We start from the raw sequence: 8636 nt of genomic DNA, 5'->3' as shown, positions 1-8636 counted from the left end.
CAAACGGGGTCCATATAAATCTATCAATCATGTTTTTAAAACATAATATATATAACTGTTCAAAATATGGAATAAATAAAGCTTTAATAATAATAATAATACTTAGGTTTGAAAGTCGCACTTCTTACTAGCGTACCAGGTTTTGAGAAAAAAGTTTACTATTTACCTACTTTTTTCGAAAAACTAGCAACTGTTGGGTTACTTTGACCCAGAATCACGAGAACTATTGATTAAAATAAAACACTCTCCCCAGTCCTTCATTTGTTTTTCTTTTGTCCCGTCCCAAAACTATTTTTTTTCGGACACTTTTTTTGTTTTGAAATCGATGTTCCTTGAGATTCTAAATAGAAATAACCCAGAAGTTGATGATTTATCGAAAGAAGTAAGTAGCACTTTTATCTGAAAATGCCCACTAACACCTTAATGACTTTTGGTCCAGATTTTGATGAATTAACTGACTTTTATATGATACGTAATCCTGCTTCCCAGACTAAGTAGTATTAATCCGCCTAAATTCTTAGAAACCTTGCGAAACGCTATTTCAACTCTTTCAAGCGAGATTTACGGGAATTATTTGGAAAACTATAGCATCATTACGCCCGTTTTGAATACCAATGATAAGGAAATCGATTTCTTACAAATATTTCCGGAAGCTTTGCTCTTACTGCCAGAGAGCAAATTACAATGCTGGTACGTGCGGCCTCGGAGGTTCCGCGCCGGGAGGAAAAACTATTCTTGAGATCAGAAAGTGTGTCATCTATGGGAAGTATGGTATACTGATTCATTGATAAAGTCAACAGGCTAGCACGATATTTATTAGGTACGATGTGTAAGAGCAGATACATCTATCAGGCGATATAAGACAGATACATCAGGCAGGTGAGGGAATATCATCTCAATTAATTTAGTAAGACGTTTTCCTATTCATATTCATATTCATATATTTATTCATAATAATTCATATTATATGTCACAATATTATTTAAAATTAATTATTTACAAAACATGATTTGTAATATTTTACATAATAATAAAAAAATAAAATTAATATTAAATCTAAGTTTTTAGGTACTTGTTTTGTACTCTAAAAACTCATTAAAGCTATAAAAAGTGTGCTCGATAAGCCATTTTTTCAGTTGCATTTTAAAATTAATTAATGACGGCGCATTCGTGACATGACCCGGCAGTCGGTTGTACACAGTCGGCCCCATGACGTGCGTTAATTTCGCTGACTTAGCTAACCTATGCTGAACACCCAGGAGTTTGTGGGCGTTCCGCAAGTTACGACCGTGGACGTCAGCTCCTCTCGCGTATTCATTAAGGTGACATCGCACATAGACGGCCACTTGGTATATCACCATGGAGGGCAGCGTGAGTATCTGGAGGTCCTTGAAGAGCGGTTTTGCAGATGTACTCTGTCCTACCTGCACAATCGCTCGGATGGCTCTTTTTTGCACTCGGAAGACACGCTCCCATTCGGCAGCGCGGCCCCACAGCTCCACGCCGTATTGGAGGATCGAGTGCACAGTGGCAAAATAGCAAGACCTTACCACATCCCTGGACACCACCCTTGCCAGGCGTCGCAATGCGAAGCAAGCACTTGCCAGTTTGTTACAAACTTTAATAGTGTGTGCTCCCCACTGGAGGCCCCTATCAAGTTCAATACCCAGAAATGCGGTGTTTTGGACCTGACCTACTTTGACACGGTCCACGAGTACGATTAACTCCCTAGGATCTTTTCCCCCAAGATGGAAATGCAGGAAATGGGTCTTTTTTAGGTTTAGTACTAAGCCGTTCACACTAAAATACTGCGACACCTGACTAGCAACTTCATTTAAGCGCTGCTCGAGTTCATCTGCCATGCCGATACTACAACAGCGACGTCATCGGCATACATATAAGCTTCTCCTGCTGTTATTGCTTTCGGGAGGTCATTCAGAAGCAGCGAAAAAAGTATATTCGATACCGACGACCCTTGCGGAACTCCCATTGCCGTCGATATCGGCTCCGATCTCACTGTACCTCCGTCAGCAACCACTGCCTGGGACCTACCATGAAGCATATCTGTTAGGAGTGCGTGAGCTTTACCTCTTATGCCATAGTGTCGCAGTTTGATAGAGAGCACGCTGTGGTCGGCAACATCAAACGCCTTCGACAGGTCGCAGCACAACAAAGCGACCTGTTGGCCCTGTTCGCGAGCGCCCACAATACATCGCACCAGCTCGCGCGTCATCGCGCAAGTCGAGTGGCCCGCGCGGTAGGCATACTGTCGTGCAGACAGAGCCTCGGTAGCCGTAAGAAACTCTGTTAATCGCGAGCTGAGGCCATTTTCGAACACCTTAGCCACCGCTGGTATTATGGAGACGGGTCTGTATCCATCAATGTCTTCTCTTTTCCCTTTTCCCTTAAACACAGGAGAAATTTTACTAGTTTTAAGGGAGGAGGGATAAACTCCTTCGGAAATGCATTGATTATACAGATCCGCCAGCACAGGTGACAGGGGAGCGGCAGCGGTATATATGAGGTCCATAGAAATGCCGTAGTAGCTTTGTGTGGGATGTTTTTGGTGATTATTCGATATACCTCATCTGCGGAGAACGGACGGAGGAGCAGGCCACAATCGGCTGGCGCGCTGGCAAGGCTCAGCGCGGCGCGCACCTGCGGCAGGTCTGCGCTCGGCGCACCACATGCCGCCGCCGCGGACGCAAAACGTCGGTTCACGGCACTCGCAGCATCCTGTTTCGACGCGAACCTGGTCCCGTCTGAGTCTACGACAACATCAAAAAAATCTGCCAGAGGCCGTGAGGTTCTGCCTCGTTCTTTATTTACAATTTGCCACATGGATTTGGAGGCACTTTGGCTCTTTTTTATAGTATTTTTATAATGGTCGTATTTAGTCTGCCTAACGAGCTCGTTATACTTCTTATGTGTATTATCGATTATTTGTTTAAGGCTTTCATTATTTGGAAATACATTGCCAATTTTAATAATGTCAAATAAAAATAGTTTTAAATTAAAAATGTCATCTGATACCCAGGAGTGATTCCTAACGATACTATAATATAAAGAATACAATTTAATGTATCTCAGATGAAACAGATGTCATCTTTCTCAAATCTGAAATAGCTGAGCTGGATAAGTACCTAATACCAACGTTACTGACCACCATATAGATTTCATTATGTCAATAACATACTAAAAAATCATGGAGAATGGAAAACATTTAGAAGTGGAAATACGTTTTCTCTTTTCGTATGAACGATCACGTGGTATACTTTTTTTTATACCACGACGGTGGCAAGCAAGCATACGGCCCGCCTGATGGTACGCAGTCACCGTAGCCTATGGACGCCTGCAACTCCAGAGGTGTTACATGCGCGTTGCCGACCCTTTAAAAATCTACTGCGCGCGGGAGCTGCAATAGCGTCGGTAGGGTGCATAGTTCGCTTACCATTAGCCGGATGGTGGCTAAATTATTTAATCTTATCTGTTAGTATTTTTAGGTTTAAAAACCGGCCAAGAACATGTCAGACCAAGCTCATTGTAAGGTTCCGTAGTTACCCGTACGGCACAATAGGTTGCCTGGAACGGGGGCTATTAGTTATATTAGCAAAGTATCATGTGTGTATGTATGTCATGTAGTTAGTGTAGTAATAGGTCCGCTCGTGCATGGAATACTGCTGCCACCTATGGGACGGTCCGCCAAATTAGGCAGCCCTGGACTTGATAGGGCGCCGGGCTCTTAGATTTTTTTTTATACTACGCCGGTGGCAATCAAGCATACGGCCCGCCTGATGGTAAGCAGTGTCCGTAGCCTATGTACGCCTGCAACTCCAGAGGAGTTACATGCGCGTTGCCGACCCTAAACCCGCCCCCCCTCGTTGAGCTCTGGCAACCTTACTCACCGGCAGGAACACAACACTATGAGTTTAAACAAATATCTACAACTTGTCTATATACAGCACAAGTTGTTCATTTTGCCTCCTCTTTTTTTGCTCCGTGCCAAAGAAGAATGGCCTGCGCTTCCGCCATCTGTATTCCTGATAAATATTACCTCGGTCTCCTCTCTTTGAAGTAAGAGTGAATAGGCTACTACTGAACCGGTGACCTCCATCTTAGGCTCTGTCTTCACTTTTCAATAAGGTGTGACTAGGGCCAATCGTCGCTCAGTTTATAATAAAAAAATGATGTGTACATAACAAGCAAAAGGGCTTTTGTGCTTCTTTTTACTAAGAAAGCCATATACGTGATTATCAGAGAAATTTGCAAAGGTCGCCGTTGTCGGACACGGCGCGGCATGGTGGACTATATATATTAAGAAGAGACTTCTTTTCCGTTTTCGGAGCGTTTTATACCTAATCGTTTTAAAAGACCTATTTAACATACCCAACACCATAGGGTTAAAATGTATAATTTTTGCTTTCTAGAACGAATGGTTATGAAGCAAAGCCTCGGAGGGGTCCTCTATCCTCTAAACTAGTAAAAACCAGTGAACGTAATAAGATGACTGTGGACATTTGTATTCCATGCACTTTGGTTATAAACAGAAGATTTAGTGTAAACACCAACCTTCCACTTTTCCTCAAACCAAGAGTTATGACTAAAAGTAAATGCTTTCCAAAAATTTGAGGAAGGTTGATCTTTTTGCACGTATTTATACGTTTTGGCTCATTATAGTTATTTTGTATACTTCAAATGTTTTTATTTTTATTTTTTGTTACCTTATCGCAGAACATAAATAAGGCAAATCTACTTCTAAATTTGCCATATTTTAATATATATTTCGTATGTAGTATCTCAGTGGGCCTACAGCCAAAATCGAAAAAATCTTAAATCGTTATCTGCTTCTCCCTCCATCGCTCTTGCATATTCGGGCGACAGAGGATAACTATTTTCAATTTTTTGATGTTGCGGCAGGCCCTGAGAAGTCCCGACCTACACGATTGCGTGTCCAATGTCATGTCGGCAGCAGGTACGCGTAAATAACAGTTCTACAAATTATACTAATATGAATGCATCGTCGATTGGTGGTCCCTATGACCGCTCTTTTTTATTTGGAGCAGCAGCCACTGGCACATAAAATGTCCGTAGATAGGTTTTGGAAGTTTGCACATTAATTTATTTAGAAATGTAACATTTAAGTGGTAATAAAATTACAATAAAATCATATCAATTTTATAAGTTTTTATTTAGCTTGCAATGTTACATAGGTACGGGTGTATACGAGTCAAATCTTACAAGTTAAATTTGACCCACTTCCCGAATTCCAATGAAGCTGAAAATTTGCATACATTTGTAAGTCGGGTGACAATGCAATATTATGATCCCATCAAGCTGATCTGATGATGAAGACAGGATATGGCCATAGGAACTCCGTGATAAAACAAAACAACCTAATTGTGTTTGAGGTTCTTAGAATTGTCTCGATGAGCACTAGTTGTCTGTAGAAACAAAAGTACAGTCAGCGATAGAAGCTTGTACCAAAAATGTTTTTTTTTTGCCAAAAACTTATTTAAATTAAGCCCAACCAAAAAACTTGAACATCTACACTGTAGTTAAAATTTACTAATTAAAATATGATTGTTTTATCCAGGGTCTTAGTCTATTATGTTGTTATAATAGTTGTAATGTTGCTAATAACGACTATATTAGGTTTAGTTTAGCGGCTGATCTCATATTTCAATATATCTAATATACCTATTAAATACGGCGTAAAATATATACTCGGTACAGAAATTTTTGTGATAATTTATTATTTATCTTAAAAACGGAATACCAGAGTAAAGAAATTTGTAAAAATAAAGATAAACCGAGAAAAATGTGGCAAACTATAAAAACTATATGTCGACCGACAAATATTAACAATGATGCCTCTCAGTTAATACAAGCCGGGAAATCTGCTCAAGAGTCCCTGGACGAATGTAATGAACACTTTACAACAGTCGGCAGTAACCTGGCGGCCAAAATTCTGTCCAGACTTTCTGAAACGCAAAACTCCCTTGCTGATAAAGTAGTTCTCCCATACACCGCCCCTAACTCATTTTTCCTACAGCCTACAGATCCGCTTGAGGTGGATAAAATTATAAGGCAACTAAGATCGGACAGTGCTCCAGGTTACGACGGCATCAAACCACTACTCGTAAAAGAAATTAAAAACTTCATCGTTGAGCCTCTCACCTACGTCTGTAACCTAAGCCTAGAAAAGGGATGTTTCCCCAATTGCTGGAAATTAGCTACAGTTGCTCCGATACATAAAAATGGACAGAAAGACTCACCCACAAATTACAGACCTATCTCACTTTTGAGCGTTTTCTCTAAAATACTGGAAAAAAATCGTAAATACTCGGCTGATTAACTACTAGGAGAAAAACTCACTGATTTCGGAACGGCAGTTTGGTTTCAGAGCGGGAAAATCGACAGAAGATGCTGCACTTACCCTCTCGAATACGATCTCTGGGCATTTGGATGCGGGTAGGCGCTGCTTGGGTATATTCTTGGATCTGGCCAAGGCCTTTGATACCGTCTCGGTCCCAATTCTGTTGAGGAAACTGGAGGCCCTTGGAATCCGAGGCCTGGCCCACAATTGGTTCTCTAGTTATCTAACAAGCAGACAGCAAGTAGTCAAAATCGGAGAATCCAGAAGCAGCAGGTCAAATTTACAGTTTGGTGTCCCGCAGGGAAGTATCCTTGGCCCAACGCTCTTTATTACGTACATTAACGACCTGCTGCTTCAGGATATACCCGATTCCGAAATTTACTGCTATGCTGATGATACCGTGGCTCTCTTTAGCGGCAAAACCTGGAACGATACGTATCAATCAGCTGAGATGGGACTTACTGTAGTCTCGGGGTGGCTGGATACCAATCTGCTTACTCTTAATGTAGACAAAAGCTGCCATATTTCCTTCTCAAAAACAGCTATAGCCTCTGCCTCTACCTCTTACAATCTTAAAATGCACTCCTGTGGTACTAGTGGACTAAACTGCTCCTGCAATGTCATTAAGCGTTGCAGCACCGTTAAGTATCTGGGTTTAATCCTAGATGAAAATCTAACTTTTAAGTGCCATATAACAGCTTTAGCAAAGAAAATAAGAAAAGTAATTTACCTGGTAAAGCGATTGCGCGACTGTTCACCACCAGAGGTATTAAGGGTAGTATACCTAGCGCTGTGCCAGTCTATAATACAATACTGTATTAGCGTCTGGGGCAGTGCTGGCAAGACCGCAATGATTGAAGTTGAGCGTGCCCAGCGCGCAGTCCTAAAGGTTATGCAGAGGAAACCTTTTCGATTCCCTACAGATAAACTGTACAAAGGCACGGGGTATCTCAGAGTCAGGCAATTATATATAATGAGTGCGGTTATAAGAGTCCATAAAAGTATTGGTAGATCGCCATTGAAAGATCTCATCATGAATAGACGTGTATACAGAGTCCCGTTACCTCCAGCTAAATCTGCACACGCAAAACGTTCTGCTTCTTACATGCATCCATTCGTTTACAATGCCGTATGCAAAAACTGTGACCTAAAAGAGTGCACCTTGCACAAAGTAAAAAAGAAGTTAAGGAACTGGTTTGCTTCCCTCTCATACAACGACACGGAAGATATTATGCGAATTTAAAGCTATGTTAGTGGGTAACTCACATACACACACACACACATACACATACTCACACATACACACATACATACACTACACACATATGTCTAAGCTGTAAGATTCCAATTTTTATCGTTAGCATAGAATAAGTACTCCTTTTCATTTTTTTTATTTTTCTTTTTTTTTTTGTTCATCCCTGTATTTACCCTAGCTCTCAACCTTATAAAGTAAAATGTAATTTACTTTAACCAACCTAATAATGTTAAATGTACTTGTAATTTACTTTAAATGTAATTTAATTTAACTTCTGATAATTTGTTATACATCCTAGTATATAATTGGGTAAAATGTTTATGTAGAACCGGCTCGGTGGGTCCCAAGATACAGGCTCAGCCTAGTTTGGGACACACAGGACAGCATTTGTGCAACTTTTACTATGTATTATTTTATGATAATAAATTATTCTTATTCTTATTCTTATTATAGGTTTAGTAAGACACATATAATAACTTTATATTTGTATAACTTAATCGCGTACTTTTGGAAGGGATTCCTCGGAAAACCAGTGTCGAGGTATCCGAAAGATACTTTGACACCAAGCTAAGTAGAGACATTTCCAGTTACGTTATATAGTGTTTTATATGTATATCAGTTATTATTATTAGTTACGTTGTTTTGTCTAAACGTCCTGAATACATTTTTATCTTATCTTTAGTTATATGTAGTCATTAAAGTATTGAGTGTATTTTAATCGTAAGTACCTTATATATATCAAGAGTGAGGTATGATCCGAACGGCATTATTATTTTGCGTATTTAGGTATGCAGTAAATGTATGTTTTTTTCCATTCCGGTAGGTATCATCAATTTAAGCATTAAAAATAAAAACGGCAAACGTTGTATTGCACTTTGAACGCATAATTTCTGACAAACTCGATGGTTTTCAATATTGGTATCATTGCAAAAAGTAACCTATAGTTTATACGGTGCTTTTAGAGTAAGAAGCAAAAAAACGTGTTAAACTTTTTTATTTCGAAAA

This window comes from Cydia pomonella, chromosome 10, assembly GCF_033807575.1.
Source record: "Cydia pomonella isolate Wapato2018A chromosome 10, ilCydPomo1, whole genome shotgun sequence".
NCBI classification, from domain to species: domain Eukaryota; kingdom Metazoa; phylum Arthropoda; class Insecta; order Lepidoptera; family Tortricidae; genus Cydia; species Cydia pomonella.
This window is presented reverse-complemented; position numbering follows the sequence as displayed.